The 19995-nt window shown below is 45.6% G+C and overlaps 1 long non-coding RNA gene across 1 annotated transcript; it reads right to left on the bottom strand.

Moving 5' to 3' along the window:
- Positions 1–4551: 4551 nt before the first annotated feature.
- Positions 4552–18568, bottom strand: LOC121834517. The gene is made up of 4 exons (XR_006077245.1): positions 18488–18568; positions 17839–17887; positions 15694–15903; positions 4552–4725 (listed from the first exon to the last, which is right to left on the bottom strand). It is a non-coding gene; the product is annotated as an uncharacterized LOC121834517 (long non-coding RNA).
- Between the last annotated feature and the right edge of the window lie 1427 nt (positions 18569–19995).

The raw sequence follows: 19995 nt of genomic DNA, 5'->3' as shown, positions 1-19995 counted from the left end.
CCGACAACAACGCAATTTAATGGTTTGTTTATGGGCGACGGCGGGCTTCTTGCCCACCATCCACCGCGCATGCGCGGCGCCGGTGGCGTCCGCTAGGGGCGCTCCGGTTTGTTTGTAAACATGAGTTGGTGTATAAATATTATATACATTTTATTTTACACTGTTTGAATACGCTGCCGTCGTTATGTCCTTGAATTATTGGCTAGCTTGTGGCGGACAGGGAAGTCTTGCAGGACCATTATGATAGGACCTACACTAAACCTGCCGCGCTTCGAAAAATGTTAGTCCAATGCATCCCAGCTTGTCCAAGGCGGGCGAAGCGTTACGCATCCGGCAAAGCGCATTAAATCGCTGCCCGCGACGTTTTTTATTTTTTTATTTTTTTATTTTTTTGTGCAGCGAGATAATTTTTAGTCAAGCAGCACGCCCCCTCTACGGCGGGTTATGCCGGATTAACGGAGGCGTCTCCTAATCCATTCTCCGCGTTGGCCCCTCGGGGGAGGGCGGTGAAGGGAGGAAAGGAGGGCAGGAGAGGAGGAAACGCAAAAACAAGTGGAAAGAGCGAACTTTATTTTCGGCTTCAACCTCGAAACCCGCCCGCTCCGTGGGAGTACCGGAAAGAGAAATCTTGGCGGAAGGAGAGGAAGCGAAGGAAGTGTACGCGATCCCCCTGTCCTGCGGGACCAGGTACATCGGGCAAACGGGGCGATGCCTCAGCGACCGACTCCGAGAACATCAAATGGACGCCGAAAAAGCTGCTTCGGAGTCCAAGCACCCGATCGTCATTCACGGGAGAAAATGTCCCGGTTGCGCTCCTAATTTATGTAATAACAAAAACGGCTTGACATAACAAAAATAACAATTTAATTAAACGTTGCGCCTCCAATGCGGGAGGCATCTTCAGTAGAGCACAGAGCGAGTGAGAGTCGCACAAAAAAGTTCGGCTATTTAGGCATAAAGTTTGTGTACACGTCCGGCAGGGGGCCACGGTTCTTGTTTACCAGCGATGAATCACTTCCGCGTTTCTCGTTCTGGATGAACCAAGATTCCAGCAGCTTCCTCGGTGCCCACCTTTTATCCCCCTCCAAGGTCGATGCCTTGTCAATGTCAAATTGGTGTCCTGACGTCCATGCGGGTCGACGAGTTCGGACTTGAAGCCGAACGCTGACAGGCTAGGCAAGGCGACAAGGTCACCGGCAGAAGCGGCCTTTCCTTTTATGCGTTGTTGATGCCCCTTCGACCTCGCCTTTTGCAAATCCTCCCCACCTGGTTTTGCGTCTTCGTGTGGCTGTCAGCGTGCTCGACAGCCGCTTTAAGCAAATCAAAAGGATGAAGCGAAACGCGTGACTCAGCGTGATCTCTCTACATAAGACGCGTAGGACAAAAACGTTTGGACGAAAATTTGTCACGTGACTTTCTCTGTCACGCTGATGGGATCTCTGGGGCTGTTGTTTTCGCCGTTTGCCTTGTTATAGAAATAAGCAGGCCACGTAGGTCCGGTTTTCGAACTGGGCTCTTCAGTGTTCTGTTGCTTTCGTGCGTTGCAGACGCGGCCGTGTTTTTTCGTCGTAAACGGTCGGAATAAGTCCATGCCAATTTTTCGGTAACAGTCATTTTTTGCACCGGAGTTCGTGGAATACTGGTGATGTGTTTGCTGGACACGCTTCGACAAAAACTGCTCTTCGCCGACGACGAGACGTCAGTTGAATGTGCGCAACCTTCTTCCTCGAATGTGTTTGTGGGGTGCCTGAGTTGGATTATGCATCTCAAGGATTACATGATATCGCTCTTTTATTAGTAAGTGCACTGCAAGCATGATTCTGATAGTCGTCCTGCTTTCCTTTCATTCTCCGCGGTTTTACGTGTGATGAGTTTTGCTTGGCATGAGGACAGTGTTAATTGTATTTTATAATTTGCTTTTCGTTTTACAGAGAAGTGTGACCTTGTAAATATGTTGAGAATACACTGTGTGTAATGATAGTTGTTTAATAAACTTCTGGGAGCGATCGAAAAAATTTGTTTGTCCGTATAAGTGATTGGATATGCAACAAATGACATGCAACGTACACATACTTGCACGACGTTCGGCCAATACGAAGCAGACGCATCGTAGAGTTTTCGCACAATATTACGTGAACGCTAGGCCGGGGCGAAACAGCTGTACGGCAATACCTGCCGGGTATCAAACAGTGGTGCAAAACTGGACAGTTGAGCGATATTGGAACCGACTTTCGGCCGGCACTGGCACGATACTGCAAAGTATTGCCGTGCTGCTTGGGAACGGAGGTGATGACATCTTACTATCGTGCTTCCAACGCTTATTTATTTTATTTCTCTTCTGGGACGCGTAAAAGAGCACTTCTGTGACACACCAGAGATATTCGAAACTTGGGCTGGCCTCTCGGCTTTCTTTGCCACTTTTGGCACTTACTTGGCACTTCAGTGGGTAGCCAGGAAAGAGCCAAACTTCGGCATGCCCCGAATCGACAAATTAAGATTTACTGCGGCAGTTATGGCTCAAGTCTGGCACTTACTTTGGCACAACTGTGGCGGACCAGAGAAAAGCCAAACTCGGCGAGGCTGAAATACCGAAATTAGGCGTTGCTTTGGTAGTTATGGCTCAAGTATGGCACACTTCGGCACTCCTGTGGCGTATCAGAAAAAAACAAATTTTGGCGTGTCCGAAATACCCAAATTAGGCGTTGCTCTGGCAGTTATGGCTGAATTATTGCATCAACTTTGGCGCTCCTCTGGCGGACCAGAGAAACGCCAAACCTTAGCACGTCCCAAATACCGAAATGAGGCGTTGCTCTGGCAGCTATGGCTGAAGTATGGCACCAACTTTGGCGCTCCTCTGGCGGACCAGAGAAACGCCAAACCTTGGCACGTCCCAAATACCGAAATTAGGCGTTGCTCTGGCAGTTATGGCTGAAGTATGGCACCAACTTTGGTGCTCCTCTGGCGGACCAGAGAAACGCCAAACCTTGGCATGCCCCGAATTCCCAGTTTAGGTTTTACTATGGCAGTTATGGCTCAAATCTGGCACCAACTTTAGCGCTCCTCTGGCGGACCAGAGCAACGCCACACTTTGGCATGTCCAAAATACCCAAATTGGGCATCGCTCTGGCAGTTATAGCTCTAGTATTGCACTACTTTGGCAATCCTGTGGCGGACCCGAGAAAAGCCAAACTTTGGCACGTCCCAAATACCGAAATTAGGCGTTGCTCTGGCAGTTATGGCTGAAGTATGGCACCAACTTTGGCGCTCCTCTGGCGGACCAGAGAAACGCCAAACCTTGGCACGTCCCAAATACCGAAATTAGGCGTTGCTCTGGCAGTTATGGCTGAAGTATGGCACCAACTTTGGCGCTCCTCTGGCAGACCAGAGAAATGCCAAACCTTGGCACGCCCCGAATTCCCAGATTAGGACTTACTATGGCAGTTATGGCTCAAGTATGGCTCCAACTTTGGCACTCCTCTGGCGTACCGGAGAAGAGCCAAACTTTGGCATGCCATAGGATCGCCCAACTAAGGCTATAGTTAGGCACCGTACTTTGGCACTGATGAATGCCATGGTGCAAAAACCTAACTGCGCCAAAGTTGGGCCCTTATGTTTGCCAGACCTTTGCCCAAGTTGGGCATTCCTCTGGCGTGCTACCTGGGGAATATACCATGTACCGGACATTTTCAACAGTCTCCCTGAAAGAGTGTGGGACCTGGATTCGAAAAAAAAAGTTGAAACAAGCCCTACGAGACCTAATTTAAATCAAGTGTGCCTGCACGAACCAGATTCATCTTCTGGACGTCTTAAACTGTGCTCTAAATATTTTTTTTCTTAGGCCAGTGATGGGAGTTTTATTACAACTCAAGTACCGTGGCAGCTTGACATGGACCTGTGCTTCATTTTTTTAATATTTCGATGTATGTGTGCGTGTTCTTCATGTAATGCGACTATCCACATACCATCAACTCTGGACTCTAACTTTACCAATGCTTCAATGTTATTTTTTCTTAAAACTTGTGTGCGTGTGTTTGTGTGTCTTATGTGCTGATGCACTCTTCACAATGTTGAAATTAATTGATTTATAACTTTACTACTGGTGGTTTAGCCACACAAGCCAATTCTGGCTTCGGCAGACCCAAATCCTACTTCGTCGCATCCGAAAATAAACCATATACCGTTATTATTATTGTTACAACTAGGTGACTGGTGCGCGACCAGAAAAAATCCTCCTGGTCCGGATATCGGTTCCGGGTTCCATACCCGTACCAGGCGGATTTTTTCGGTCGCTCAACAGTCACCTAGCTGTGTTTGGAGATTTGTTTTTGTCCTCTGTCCCTCTTGTTCCCCTTCTCCAGGGATTATTTTCGTCAAAATTATTGTTGTCACGATAATGTCGGACCTCCAGGAAAGTGTGCAAACTGATTTGAGTAGTACGTAAGCGGCGGAAATTCAACGGATAAAACGTCAAATGATTTCGTCCCCTACGAAACTGTGATATTTCTGGCAAGGGTACGTTGAATCTCTTAAGTCATAAGAAAAAACTCCCGATTCTGTAATATTTTTGTTTATTTAAACACAAAGACGCAGGCTGAGAGTTGCAGAAAACTAGATGAAATTCAGCGAGGCGGCTTGAGGATCGCCGAGGCGTGTTAACGGCCACAAATGTCCCTCCAAAGGATTCACATCGGGAAAGCGCAGACCGAGAAAGGCGAGGGAACACACCTGTAAAGCCGGCAAAAAAACTGCGTCACCTGCAACATGAAGAAAAGGTTCCAGGACAGGGAATTGTACGTAACGAGTGACTTGTACCTTTGTACTTTTTTCAGAAACGAAGTAACGACTTAGTTATTTCTGAGGAGAAAGCCCGAGTAGCATAATTTTGTTACTGTTTAATGAAGTAACGAGTGACGGTGTTCAGTTGGCGAGGGGGACGTCTACAACACAGTGTCCAACCTAGTTCTCACCCCGGCTGGGGCCTGTAATTTGCACAACGAGAAAACGCTTGATAGGTTATTCAAAGATGTGCACCATGAAATGTCGGTGTAGCAACGGTTATCTCCGCATGAGCGCGTTCACACGCCAGAAATCATAATGACAGGAAGCTGATGCTGATTCATAAACACAACGGATTCAGAGTAACCAGAAAATAGCGCGTTACCTTCGAGCTGAGACAAGGCGTTTCTTTTGAATCGTAGTAATGAGTAGTGTACTTAGTTCCTTTTCGAGGAAGTACTGAGTATGAGAATTTAGTTGCTATATTTCAGCCACGTGTCTGGCAGAGACATTAAATTTCCCGGTTCCTTGCCGTGCGTCGCACATGAACTGCCGCGACACAACTGAGGTGCTGCACAGCTTGCTGAACAAACTCTGCTGCACACAGCCGCCAAATTTAGAGGACAACTTTTCCGCTAAATTTATGGAAAGGTTTCTACGTTTCAGCCAGGAAATGCTGCGTACGCTTCCACGATAAAAATTCTGGAAAATCTTCACTATATTTTGGTTGAAAACAAATTTTCCGAGAAACGACTCGGATCCACGTGACGTCATGTGACACGATGCAGTCGTGCAACTTTGTGACGGTACGTGCCACGACGACTCTACATGGTTCACATCCAGGGAATCTGCTGCGAAACAACGCCGATAACGGCTTCAGGTGATTTATTTGTGTTAGAAGACTACGGAATCAATAATTTCCTACAGCGCCACATATATTTTTAACAAAATAAAAAAAAAAAACTACACTGCTCGAAACCAAAACCTAGACTGTACTGAGGAGCAAGAAAAAATATCGAGGACAGAATTGGCGGAAATCACGTGGCTGTGCAACTTCTTTTTGTTTTTTTTAATCAACTTATTTAGAGCTTCTTAGAAGCCACAAAAATGTGTATCATATTTCTCTTCTATTGTTAATATTATGTGTGTGCCTTCGATGACCTAAGACTTTGATTATATTTGGTGGTTGTGTCGAAACCATAGAAAACGGCTCGTAACCGCGGAGAAGAGAGTGAGCGCGACTCAAACCGGCCAGTTCTCGATCGGCGGTTTTCGGGCGGAAAGAAAACGAATTTCGAGCCGCAAACTGTTTTTTTTTTTCTCGGTACTTGGGATCTCATATGTCATGTACAAATAAAACCTTGGCGAGCAAAAATACCCTGCCAGTGCCCCTTAAAAAGGGAGCTGAAAAGGTTTTTGAATTAAAACAAACAGTAAATGTTGAGGTTTAGGCATCTATGGCTTAAATTTTATTTCGAACTTATAAATAGCAGGGTCGTAATAGCAAATTGAAAATTCGACGTCAACTTGCCTATTGCGGCGCGTCAACAGTAGGAAAGCGCTAAACTGGAGAGAAAACCATGCCAAAGTTACGTCATTAGCAAGGTCAGTTAAACCTTGCTCACCATTAACCTGACTCTGGGATGCCTTCAATGACGTCCCGACGCTCTGGACAGATAACAGGCGGAAGAGAGGGAACCCGTATTTATTTCGTTTTTTTATTTATTTGCACACCTACATCGCCTGAAGAGGCATTATAGTGGGGAAGGGCACATACATAAAATGTGTACACTACAAACACAAGATGAAACACAATTATTCAAGACGTAATGAACTGCGGTATTTAGAGGTAACATTGAATATTTTTAAAAACAGCTCTGATAATGCCGTTTCAACAATGTTCCTTGGCAGGTTATTCCAATCTTCCATGGACAGCGGGAAAAAAGAACATTCGGGAACACCAGTTCTGCTGCGAAATGGAAATTTTTTTTTTAATTATTTCTTCTCTCTGATACATAGGACGGCTCAAAAACATACTTGGACCTACTAATTGCGCTATGGATGTAACCAAACCAACAACGCGCGCGAGTTAAGGCAAGAATTCCCCATGGCTTCATTAAACTGTCGTTTTGGGTAGTGAAGAAGAACCTGTCTTTTAATTAATTTTTCCTCTAAATCTAACAGGCAAACTAACTTTAGCACAGAAGTCACGTGAAGTCAATATCCCTTAAAAAGTTAGCAGGAAACTAAATTGGTTTATAGGTCACGTGACATAAATTCTCTCGCTAAACTTAGCGAAGTAAATTAATTTCTGTGTCGGTTTCGTGACGTCGGGTCACGTGACAACAATTTTTTTTTTTCAAATTATAATAGGAACAATAAATTGATTTCTGGGCGACGCGACATAAATTTCCTGTTAAATTCAATGGGAAAGGTACGGACGGACGGAAAAAACGTTTGGATTGAGGATTTCGTCAAAATACATTTCATGCAGGGTGGAAATATTTAGGTAATTCAGATTTACTTGATTTACATCAGATAATTTGGACAGGGTGTTAATACCTGCCGAGGTTTTTATTTGAACATGGCCTGAGAGCCCACCTACCCAGAACACGATTTGTGGTTCAAAATTGTTTTTCTTTCCGCCCGGAAGCAGTCGCTCGAGAATTGGCAGGTTTCAGTCGCGCTCACTCTCTTTTCTATGGTCACGTGGCGGTAAAACTATGTGCACCAAATATGTTCAAAGTCGAGGGTCATCTAAGGGAGACATTCAATATTAAGAATGAAAAAGTACGTGAAATCCTTTTTCTTGGCCTCCAAAAAACTGGAAATGCGTTGATAACAAAAAAAAAAAAAATATGAGCAGATAACAGGAAGTGGTTGGAGTTCCTGAGGAACGAGAACTGTGTTTTTCAGCTCCGGTAAATAAACAAAGCATCGCAGAAAGCTCTAACTTCGTGAGAATGTGACGCTAGCGGTTCGAATAGAACTCGAAAGTTCGAGAACATGACGTCACGTAGTTCAAAAGATAATTAAGAAAGATGAATCTTCTCTATGAGCCGACGTCCAGTTAAGCCTAATATCGTCAAAACAAGAAACCACACTGTAGGCGCTTGTAGTATCTAATTCAATGGAAACACAAATTGTCAGCAGCGAAGAAAACAACATCCTCTTTCTGGCTGAAAACATTTCTTCCGTTTACCTTTCACTGAAATAAATGCGATATGCTCTCACCGTGTCATTTCTTGTTTTAACGATATTAGGCATAGGTAGACGTCGGCTCATATCGAACATTTGCTTTTTTTTATTATCTTCTGATCGAGATAATGCCTTGTTATAAAACTTTTCCTTTCTATCTCAACTGCCAGCGTCACATTTCCACAGAATGTTAGACTTCCTGGGATGCATACTTTGGCTGCCCTGGCCGAAAAAACATGGCTCGCGTTCCTCGGAAACTCTCTGTACTACATGTACACCTCATTCTTCCCCACCCCTGCTCTTCTCAATCTGTATGAGCATCGTACCGGCGTGAGGTCGTGCATTACTACTGCCTGGTGTACGTTAAAGACACCAGGCTATAGGGGTAGTACTGAACTTAGTTAAATTGCTCATCTAGAGCTGAGAGACAAGTCGCCCGTTGACGCAGACTAAGTTCAGGCCGTATAAACATACTAAGAATACTTGCTGTATCGCGTTTGCACAGATACGCCTATGCGCAGAAATGTGGCCACGGTCGGCCATCTCTAGCCATGATAATAATATGGCAGACAACGCTGTGGCGGCAGGCAGGCTGCCATAAAGATAGCCGTGGGTCTAGCAGATTGTACCATGGGTGATATTTCGTGCTTAATGTAAATCGCTCGACGAACCAAGCAGATTCTTGAAACTCAGTGGATGCGACAGAGGAAGGTCGATTATGCCGTCATGTTGTGCGGCGCGCTGTTTAAATCGCCCAGATCGCGAAAAGACAAGAACTTACCATCGGCAAGCATTCAGTGTTTTTGTGACTATCCTGGCGCGTAGTGATACGCTGGGGTAAAAATTATTTATTTGTTCCCAAGGTTTCCACGAAGTCGCCCTGCCACCCTTCAGCCAGCTGCGGGTGGAAAATGTGTACCCTATCTAACGGGCGGTAGATTGCGCCACCCTACTATTATGGTGTGGCTAGAGATAATATAACACTACCAAAAATATGGGCGATCGTGGTGGCATTGGCCGCACTCGCGGAGCGGGCGAACGCGAGTGAATCCAGCAAAGAGTCATAGTGATCAGTGGTTATTCTCAATATAGCGTCGTAGCTGGACGACGCTATACGACGCTGCACGACGAACCAACACTGCAATGGACGTGGGGCCGCTACTTGGGAAATGTTCGTCTTCCCTCGTCCCGAGTTTGTTTTATTCGTTCTTTTGCCAGTCAATGTTGCCAAAACGCTCTTCAGTTCATGTTGTTCGTAGTTCCGGCGAATCGATCTTCAAGCGCAGAACGTCGAGCCGAAGGGACATGAGTGCGAAACAATCGCACGATAATGGGTGCACGCAAGTTCGTCGTCGTTGTTGTCTGCTGCACTCGCCCAAGAAGCAGAGAAAAAAAAACGCGGTCGGCGGGAGCCACGTGACTTCTGGCATTTCCTCGTCTACATTTCTCCCTCCTCCTTAATACACATCGTCCACGGGTCTCGGCCATGAGCTTCAGTGCTCATGTTTCGGTTTCATTTTCGAGCACTTCAGTTTTTATCTTTATTAAAAGTATACCTGACTCTATAGCAAAATATAGATTGGGTAGTCTCTTGACACCATATTCAATAGCCCGGTGAAGAATAAAAAAATAAATTTTGATTGCTACGCGTTTCTTTCTCTTCGAATCACTGTAACTAGACATGGTGATTTCCTATGACTACCTGTATTTTTCAACTTGGCAGATTGACTGGTACATTCGTCTGATAACTAAAAACTATGCGGACGAAAGCGTTACTGGAAATCTAAAGTTCAATTTATTAGACCGACCTCGAGAGTCAAGTTCGTTACTCCACAACTGCAGGCAGAGATTGGGAAAACTATAACCCCGCTGGAGCTCTCAGAGAGCCCAGCACGAGACGGCCGGAGCCATCTTGTGCCATGACGCCTGTCTCCTGTGAACTACAGTTATGGAGGCGTCACGCATGCATGAAACGCTTAGTTAGATCGATCTATTAACAACATTTATTTCTGTAATCCCCGCCATATTTGACCGAAAAGAGCTTGATCTTAACTGTTCTGAATTAACCTGACACTGGAGTATAGAAGAAACATCAAAAAGTAGAAGAGATCGAAAATAGACATGGTGACGTCTAAAGAAACTTGATCTTCTTTTAGAGGGTCAGAAAAGCTTCGCTTGACGTGTCGTTCTTGTCGAAGGACATCCTTTTCTAGTTTCAACTTTTTGTTTTCGCGTTTGGATCTTGTTGGTCTAGGCCGTCATGCAGCCGATGAACTTATGGTAAGGTAGAACGAAAGCCCTATACAGCTCTTCCTTGCTTAATGATTTTTTTTCGAATGAAATACAAAATGTGGCTGCATATAATAAATCAAATATTAAAAAAACAATGCATTGTTTTAATTATTTTTTGCTGGAAAGGTTTGATTTAAACCATTATTGTAAAACTAAGCTGATTTAAATCACAATTTAAATTATATTGATTTATATTCTTCACCCTGATTTCATGCTTTAAAGAGAAGCTGAAAAGGTTCTTGAATTTGAAGAAATAGTATAGCGGAGTGAAAGCTAGGAAAAGTGGCGTCGCCAATGGGGTCAGATGATCCTTTCTCGTCACTAAGCTGACCCTCGGATGACGTCAATGACGTCACAACACTCTGGATAGGTAGCAGGTGACAGAGGGGATTGTCGTATGCCCGGAGGCGATTGCTGCACGCATATTTCAAAATAAATACCGTTTGCGTTTTCTTCTCCCGAAGATAAGTGCGATGACCAGATTACTTAGAGTGCTTGAGCTTCCCTTTGAAATAAAACGCGATGGAACGCAAAGCTGCCATCCAGAAGTCGGTCAGGTGTACTTTGCCTAAAGCCACAAAATAATACCTATGCCAAGAGTAGCGAGATTACGGTCAGTCCGCAGGTGAGCTGGTGGAAGTTTGCCAGGATGATTTTAACCCAAAACTGGAACCGAAGGAGAAGTTCCTTTTTTGACAGTGGAAAAGAAAGTAACAGGGGACAGATAGCGTCTCAAACTCCGCAAATAATTTTAATCAATCAACCTCCTTATACACAAAACTACAACCGCAACCAAACCACCGAAAATCCTGTTTTTCAAGGTCGCGCGCAGAACACTCACCCACGTTATAAAACGAACTAAGTGATGGCTGGTACAAAACACAACCACCTTTCGGTTTAGACAAAAAACCTAAACAGCTAGAGGTCACAAAAAAGTACAATGCTTTTGAACTGCGACATCAACACAGTGATACGTTTGGTTGGTTTGGGGGAATCACAGTGTGTGTGTGGTGCAGGAGCCCCGGGTAAGTCGAAGGAAGCACGCATGTCTCGTTAATATGGGCCCCGTTAATATTGATGCCCCCCTATGAGGACGCCACTTTCGTGGACAGACTGGGAAAATACATGCATTTTGTTTCGTTATTATGGACAACTTACATTATGGACCATTTTTGTTTTACGGGAACGGAGGTGTCCATAATAACGAGACATCACTGTATCGTCCCTTTGGTCCCTGATTTTCTTGTGGGCGCAGCCATTTTTTTTTCCTAGAAAGACTGCGTTATTGGCGATAGCTAGCCTTCGAAACTCCGGATCCCTCGGCTTTGAACATGGTGTCAGGAAGTTTAAGTAATGCCGTTTCGCTTGGCGCGTCAGACTGGTTTAACACTTCCGGGGGACCGGACAGCGTTTTCCGCGATTTCGCCTAAAAGATTTTTTTTTCTTTTTTAACTGGCAACAATGATTCGTAGTACCGAGAGGGTAGAAGTGCCGTTACGCTGACCCGTATAGCTTCGCTCGTGACTCCAGGCCCAGTATATACACCAACGCGCTGCTTCCAAACAAGTCCGCTTCGGGTGCGCAGAAACCAGAATCCAGTGAAGTGAACCGTCGCGTGCGCTGTTCCGACACAGCGCCACACCAGGGGTGAGCCGTCAGAGACGCGTGTTGGTGGCATGCGGACCTCAGATCTTTTTGCTACACTGTTAGCAAGTGCCGTGTATTTGGTGAATATTTGGGGTGAAAAACACGCTATTTACACAAATTACCATAAATTTACACGATGAGTAACGGATAATACGTTCAGATATCATGCGAGGTTGTAAAAAACGTGTTTTGGTTCGGTCATACACGCATAACCGTGTAGCCGACCTCGATAACACGCATCGCCTCCGGCGACGACCGCGGCATTGCAGGCTATCGAAGCACCGGAATGCTTGGGGACACACTTAGAAAGGACCGTCGAGACAAATGCCGCCGAAAGAAACATGTCTCGGAAACAGATATGCACCAAAAGCAATTACGCCATGTCGCGGGACGTTGGCGAAACCCGCGCTTACCGTGGCTCGCCGCCATTTTCTGGTCGATGGCAATGCGGCTTCCCTCATGTCGCCCATGTTTGCATTTAGTTTAGGGCTCTTGATAATAGTTTCTTACACACCACAAATAAAGTCATGGGTCCAATTATTCGTTCCAAACAGTTAAAATGGATATAAAAAGCGTGTCCTCGATGTGAACACGTGACATTGCAGTTGGTTTCGTTTTTGCTTCAACCTTCAACTGCAAGCGATCTGGCCACGGCGCAAGTGCAACGCCGATGTACGCTGGAAGCAAGCGCCGGTTGGCTTTCGTTCTTTTTGTTTGACTGGAGAAATTTCTGGCAGTCGCTATTGTTTTGGTTTGACGGGACGCGAGAAGCTTCGCATAGAGCTTCGCAGTTTGCGAGCACATAGTGAAGACGTGACCGGAGAAGTGCCCCTGTGACGTTCCCGGAAGACGGAAAGTACCATTCGTCGTGTGTGCTTTGAAAGCGAGGGGAGTCACGGGTCCACGAGTGCGCAACCACAAGCCAAGGTTCACGACAGCGCTGCGTTCTTCGGCGATCTCGTTCTCTTTGGGGCAACACGGCGATGCGAGAAAGGGCCGAAACGTTCGTGGTGTGTGGTGCGGTGCTTGTAGGTAGAAACCCGCACTAACGCGGAGCTCATATTGGTTGTTGTGGGGTTGCGTTTGGCGGGTTTAGCCCCGTCGTCGTCAGCTGATCCGGTCCAGCTGGTCGGGGAGGACGCAGCGAGCGTTCTTAAAAGTAAATCTTCCTTCGTTCCGTTTCAAAATGTGGAAGATTCCCGACGCATACCATGAGTAAAATGCTGCGGCCGTTTTCAACAAAATTACGTCGTTTTAATTGAACAAGGGACTTCGGATAGTTTCCCTAAATCTGCCGTTTCTATGCTTCGTGTCGTTAGACTGCATTTGCACAGCGACGTGTTCGCACAGCGACGCACACCGCTCGAGTAGATGATTCGGTCCCGCAAACGACCGGTTATACAGAATTTCAGGGAAACTTAAGACACCACCGATGTTTTCCTGTAAATCTCGTGTGACTCGTGTGAGTTTGTTGCGCTCATCATGCGGTGTGAATAAACTATAGGGCAAGATTTTCTACCTGCCCACAGATCCATGAACTGAGACCAATTTTTTACGTAGAGAACATAGTGGTTTTCCTTTACATTGGGAAAAGGCCCGAATATGTCTCTTTTCCCTCTGGCACTGCCCCAAGTTTCAAGTTGCAGTTTCAGTAGACATACCTACTAACAGGTAAAAACTGCTCTAAAGCAGGTAAAAGACTGGAAAGTCAGGACGGTGCGGACACCATGTTTTGCGCTTCTCGCAAGGTGACTGACGCTTTTGCGAGGTATGCGGAATATGCAAACGATTTTGTTATGCCCTTTGTTTGCGTCTCCAGAAAAAAGAATAAGATTATTTACAAATTTAGGCGCAATCACAAGCCAAGATTTACGATAACAGTGCGTTCGCTTCGGTGGTCCGTGTAGTGGTATTATACGCTGCTTTCTGCAACACCGCGTCATGACGAAGAGCTGGAACGGTCACGGTCTGTGCTGGGCTAGCGGTTGACAGAAACCCGCATCGCCCGCATCGGCACCGAGTGCACTTGGGCTGTTGATGCTCGAGCCTTTCATACGCGGCTTGTCGCCAGCTGATCCTGCTGCTCGACGGTGAGGAAGCGGCGAGTGTGACCTCTGAAGTAAATGTAAATCCTCGTTCATCCAGTTATCCAGTGTCAAAGTGTGGAAGATGTCCAACGTGTACTGAGGGCGGGAACTACGAGCGTTTTGCCTTGCTTTTATAACCGAAACCAGAGCAGCGAGATAATTACCTTGCGTACTCCAAAATGACGCAAGCAATATGTTTCAACAGGTCGAGTACGTCACCGCGGATGTAGGCGAGACTGTGCACTGTTTAAACGCTTGCAGTATCCACGAGTGCTACCAGAAAAACGACGTCAACAGAGAAGGAGCTCGCGATTTTAGCATAATGCAGTGCCACGGGCTCGTGAATTTTCAATGTGGCTACATAAAAATATTAAAAAAAAAAAAAAAAAAAACGCATCAGCGCCACATTAATGATCACGAATAACACCGGTCACAAACTCCCAAGCCTCACCGCTTCGCTCGACACCAACACGACAGACGACAACAATCTGCATCAAAACGCCCCAAAAGTGAAGGCGTCTGCTCCCGTACGCGTACTACAACTAGCGGAAGTGAAGTGTTGGGCGGATGTCCTTCACAATAATATATATAAAAAATGCCTTGCGCAAGTATAATTTCCATTGATTATTGAATACGTACTGATAAAATCCCAATCATTTGTTTTTCTATCTGATTCAAGCGAGTCGGACTGCTCATAACACTGGTCGACCATGAAAATAACAAAAATTTGAACTTTTTCATGGCCGGTTTAAGATTTATTGTTAGTACAGCGTTGTTTTTCGCAAAGGACTAATTTTACAGATTTTGCCTCCATACTTTTTAAATGCAAACAGTTCTTACATACTGCTGTCCATTGTGCCGTGTTCTGTGTCTTCTTCTATAAATCGGTAACGGTCAGCGACCAAAGAGCTCACCCGTACATGTCAAGCATATATACGCCGCGGGGAGAGTCCGTTGTTAGTGTTGTTAGTGTTAGGAAGTGTCGGGCGTAGTGTCGGTGTTGTGTTTGTGTATGTGTCGCTGCTGTGTCCTACGTGGTGCTCGTCTTGTCTGTGAGGTATGTAGAGTAGCAGTCTACTCGTGATAGTTCCCAGCGTATTAACCCACTCCTGCTTTTTTTTTCATTGGTTGCTAGAAATCGCACTAGGTGGCGCAAGTTACCGCCCGATTACAAGAGTTTGCTTGAGCTATTTATCCATGTAAATTCAATATTCGTTTTTTTTTTTTTTTTTTTTTTTGTCTAGCGGTTTTGTCGTAGCTGCCGACACCACCGACCGCCGACGATGCACGTACGTACCTTTGCACGTAGCTACGTCCGCCGCTCGGAGACTGTTTACTGTGCATAAAAGACATCGAACGAGAACGAACGCGTCCTGTATGCTTTCAGTTCGGCTGAAAGGCGCGGCTGGCTGGGCTCGTCCCTCGCCTGTTCTCGGCTGCTGGCCGCCATGTTTCACAAGGAACACGTTGAACCGTGCTTCTCGGAAGGCAAACACGGTGTAGCGTGTTAACTTTACACAGCACCTCATGTGTAGACGAAAAACACAGATGGCTCCGTGTAAAACGAACACGTTTCGACGTGTCCGCTATGGTTCAACGGTTTACACGTCTGGGCGTGTTATTTTTGCTAACAGGGTAGAACATTGCCATGGCACAGGTCACCCAAAAGGAAGGGGGGTTGTTGTGAACTTACGTCGAATATGAGCTTATTCAATGTCTTCCGCCGGAACGGGTGAGCTGCCGGCTTCGCCGATACAGTAAGGGGGGTCACATACGTAGCCAGTGAGGCAGCAGTGCTGATTGTCCGAGCAACAGACTGCATTCTTCAGGGGACAGCAGCCGGCATTGCACTGCGTTTCGGTGCCAGGGCATGCTCCGCCACCGGGGCGAAGTTGGCTCAGGGCTGTCGGGACAAGTTTTATTTCAGTATCAGCCACGTATCTTGGCTGCTGATACTAGACGCTGTTTGCTATATTGAACAAATTAAAAAATATCGCCTAAAACAGATATTAATGCCATGAACACTTGGGCATCGCAGTTCTTTGGGACAAAAATGTGCTTTTTGCCTGCGCATTTAGTGCCTTAAAATGCCCGAAGAAGCCAAGGTAAAACCAAAAGTGACCTTTTCGGCCCAGTCTGGGTTTTGCTCAGAATCGCCTATCAGGAGCCAGAGTTAGTTCTGGTTGTTGCAAAACGTGGGTCAAGTGAGGCGTTTGTTTCTCTAGCTTACTGCTTATGTATGCGAAAGCACATGGTGGGGTTTCCAATGAGCAGCGTTTTTATATAAGAATGCTATGCAATGTGACATGCGGCGAAGAGATTTGGAATGTATGGGGTGTTTGTGAGAGATCCGAACCCGGCTTTTCGCACCGCAAAAGAAACTGGACACCGCGGAGAGCTCGAACTCCGTCAGAACGTAGCCCCAACCTTTCGAGCAAGATGCCAAGGTTTCAGCACCAACCGTGATCTTACTCAGAAGTTATAAGTGATTTTTCTTTTAATTTTAATGGTAAAATGGGGCCCACTTTTGCCCGTTTTCGGTTACGGGGGCCATAGAGCTCCATGTTACGAGAGCTCCGTGGCGCTCGGTGGGAAACGCTGCGAGTCACGCTGGGGGCGAGGCTGGCGAAGGTTAGGTGGCGCTGCGTGTATCAACTAGTGATGACGTTTGGGGTGGAAAAGGTCTTGTCTTCTAGGTTGTATTGGTTAACACCCTCCCTCCCGATCATGGCGCTACACCATTATACACCGTTTCACGATAACTTGGCGAACTGTGGAAGCTGCGGCTTCCGCGGTCCAATAAGAGCGCCGGAGCAAGGCACGTCATAACACTCCATGGTCGAGGCCACGGGGGCCTCGTTACCGCCACGGCCATAGCGCCGTCCGCGACGAAAAGTAGTTCTAGGCTTCTTTTTTTTTAAACAGCAATGGAACTCGCGCGATTCCATCTCTAACTAAAAGATACGAAGAATAAAGAATAAACAATCACAAATTAATGTGTTTTAATTATACTTGAAGCAAAAAAGTGACGCCACATCTGTATCCACTCTCGATTTTTTTTTTCTACTTGTTGCGCCGTGGCCGTTGCTGACCGCAGCCGTGCAATCGGCCGTTTCCACTCAAAACATCGCATTGCGCCCTGGCATTAGCACCTGACACCAATTCGCGGCTAAATTGAGCGTATGGTTGTCTCATGAACTGTTCCCGAAGTGCTCGCTATTCTAGCGGACGGAAATGTTGCTGCTGTGGACGTTCATCCGAAGTTAGTTGGTTTCGGAGCAGGCGACTCTTGGCTAGCAGACGACAGGCGGTTCCTCCGGGCCACGCGCCTCGCATTTGGTGTAGTGACACACATTCTCCCCTTTCGTCTAGTCACGTGCATCTCTCTAACGTTCTCATTGGACCGCAGAGCCGTAGCCTCCACAGTTTGAAAAGTTATCATGAAACAGAGTATTGTCACGCACGCTATGACGTTTGGGTGTGATTAAAACAAAAAAAGGGGGGGATGTCTTAGTTGGAATGGTTTGTATACACCACTGACACCCTTTTCAAATGTAGATCTTAATAATTTTGAAAACACGTTCTGCGCTGACACCAGGGAGTTCGAGCAGATAGTTTCTATGCCTCCGATAACGATACCTGATAGCGATGCGAGGCATACTCAAAGAGTATCGTTATCAGAGGTATTGAAACGACATACTAAAATTCTTTATTGCCCTTCGCTGCTCAAGGTTTGGTATTAGTGGAGCTGTCAAAGTGCGACCTGAGATACGTATTGGGAATCTAAACTCGGCGTACGGCGTTTCTACTTTTTAAAGAGATATCATGTGGCACGTACCGATAATGGCAAAGAGCACACCAGCTATAACTCTCCTCGGTGTCATGATCTGCAACATATGAAATATTTATGAGGTTGTGTCGAGCGACAATAGATTAACCTCAAGATATCTTACCACGTGCTCGCCTGGCGATAAAGCGAGTCCCGAAAGGGAGATAAAATACATAGGTGAAATATTTTTCTTCGTAGTATAAAGCGTGTCTGCGTAACTTTTTTTTTTGTATTCCTTCATTTGTTAGGTTAACAAAGGTGTCTGCTTAGAACTTCACATTTTGGTTAAAAAAATAGGCAAGAGTTAAAAAAAAACACTGCTCCTCGTGCAGAAAAAAAAAATTAGCTCCAGCAATAATTTAATTTCAGAAGGACGAGAGTTCCTCGACAGTTTTCCTGGCGTTTCAACAAAAACAACACCAAACAGCGACGAATCATTAAATGACTCTCCGGCCTCCATTGAGCTGTCGACAGTTCAAGGGTATGTCGAGGATCTTACCGTCGCTCCCCAGCGAACGAGATATTGCTTAATAAGGAGGCTGAAGCAAAGATGCCTGAGAAGTAAGGCACGCCCTGCATTTATTGAGCTGTCAGTGACAACGGCCGCCTCGGTATTGCTATGCCCCTGTCATTTGAGTGAGTGAAAGTACCAACTTACTTTGGAAGATTTCGATTAAGTGCCTGCACAATATTTACCCCAGAAGACGCTCTTCTCGTCAGCTGGTAGCATGCAGTCGGGGCTCCGACCCTTTATAGTCTGTAGCAGCTTTACAACAGCAGGACAGCTCCCTGCTCGCTATGATTGGTGGTTTCCCCCTCCGCACTCTCCTTCTCTGCAAGGTTCGCTCTGCGAACCGTTCAATGCGATTCGAAAGGAAGAGGGTTTTGTCGGAGCATCTGTTCCGCTGTTGCTATAGCCTGCTACAGACTACAGCTCTCGTGGTTTTCAAAGCGAGCAATCAAACAAAAACGCGGTGATAAAAACTAAAGTGTAGGCATGACGAGAAAAATACGTTGATGAAATGCCTTTCCTACCTTGTGAAATCTATGAAAGTGGAATCTAACCATTAATTTTATTACTTTTTTATTTCTGCCTTTGATGATTCGTTGAGGTCTCAGAGGGTCCCACTAGCACGTGTATTGGACTGAAGCAGCCTCAGGAACAGCAGCATTCTTTTTTTTTTTTTTTAGTAAACTGAGATTTTTAATTTTGAAGATTTCAACGTACCTCAACAGGTACAGCCACATAACCGGTAAAGTAAGAGAAATCCTTGTTCACCGATGGTAGTAATTTTAACAAAAAATAAAAAAATACGACTGTTCAACGGTTGCTTTAAGAACGCAGTGTGAGACGGTTTTAACGTCGGAAACGTTTGCAGTTTGGACGCTATATATTGCCTGTCTTGGCAAGAAGAGAAAACACGCCACCTTGCCTTAATATCCCAATTTTACTTTGTATTTCCAAAGGAAAAAAACAGACTATTTCTCGATCGGCGGCTGTCATCGCGGTCCTGGAAACCACAATCTGACGTCATCAAGGGGTAGCTTAGTGAGCAGTGGAATGTTTTACTCAGTTGATGAATACGTTTTAAAGTATCTTTTAGTTTAATATTAAATGTGTTGAAAGCTTGTTACTATTGCCACCCAACACTTACTAAATTTCTATGGGCCTATTCACCCCAAATAAACAAGACCATCTCTCCTCTACTATCGGCCACTACCGGCGATGCTGGCCGGGTGCGGTGTGCTGTTGTGACCGAACCGTAGCTTGAAAAGTCAAGAATCGCAGAAAGCGTTGAAGACAAAACTCAATCGCAAACTTGATGTACCCTTAATGACGGCACGATGCAGGTGACGCGAGAGAGAAGGTATAAGAGTTCGGAATACCACAAAGATTATTGTGTTTCATTTTTTTTACCCAAAAACGTAACGCGCCAAAACAAAAATAGTTTCTTTCTTTAATGCTAGAAGTGAGAGACACTATTCCGCCCATACGCTAAAATATTTTACACGCTTTGGGGTGTAAAAACGCTGTTCCAGTGACTTTCCACCATTACTAAACCCTTTCAGTACCGTTACTGCACCATAATACGCCCTTTTCGATCATAGAATAGGGTTATGTTGCATTTAACACCCTTTATCTTAAACGGTGTAAAAAAAAAAGGT

This window comes from Ixodes scapularis, unplaced genomic scaffold (assembly GCF_016920785.2).
Source record: "Ixodes scapularis isolate PalLabHiFi unplaced genomic scaffold, ASM1692078v2 ptg001274l_1___fragment_1__unscaffolded, whole genome shotgun sequence".
Classification (NCBI taxonomy): domain Eukaryota; kingdom Metazoa; phylum Arthropoda; class Arachnida; order Ixodida; family Ixodidae; genus Ixodes; species Ixodes scapularis.
The sequence above is the reverse complement of the archived record's forward strand: the minus strand, read 5'-3'. Positions and strand labels throughout refer to the sequence as shown.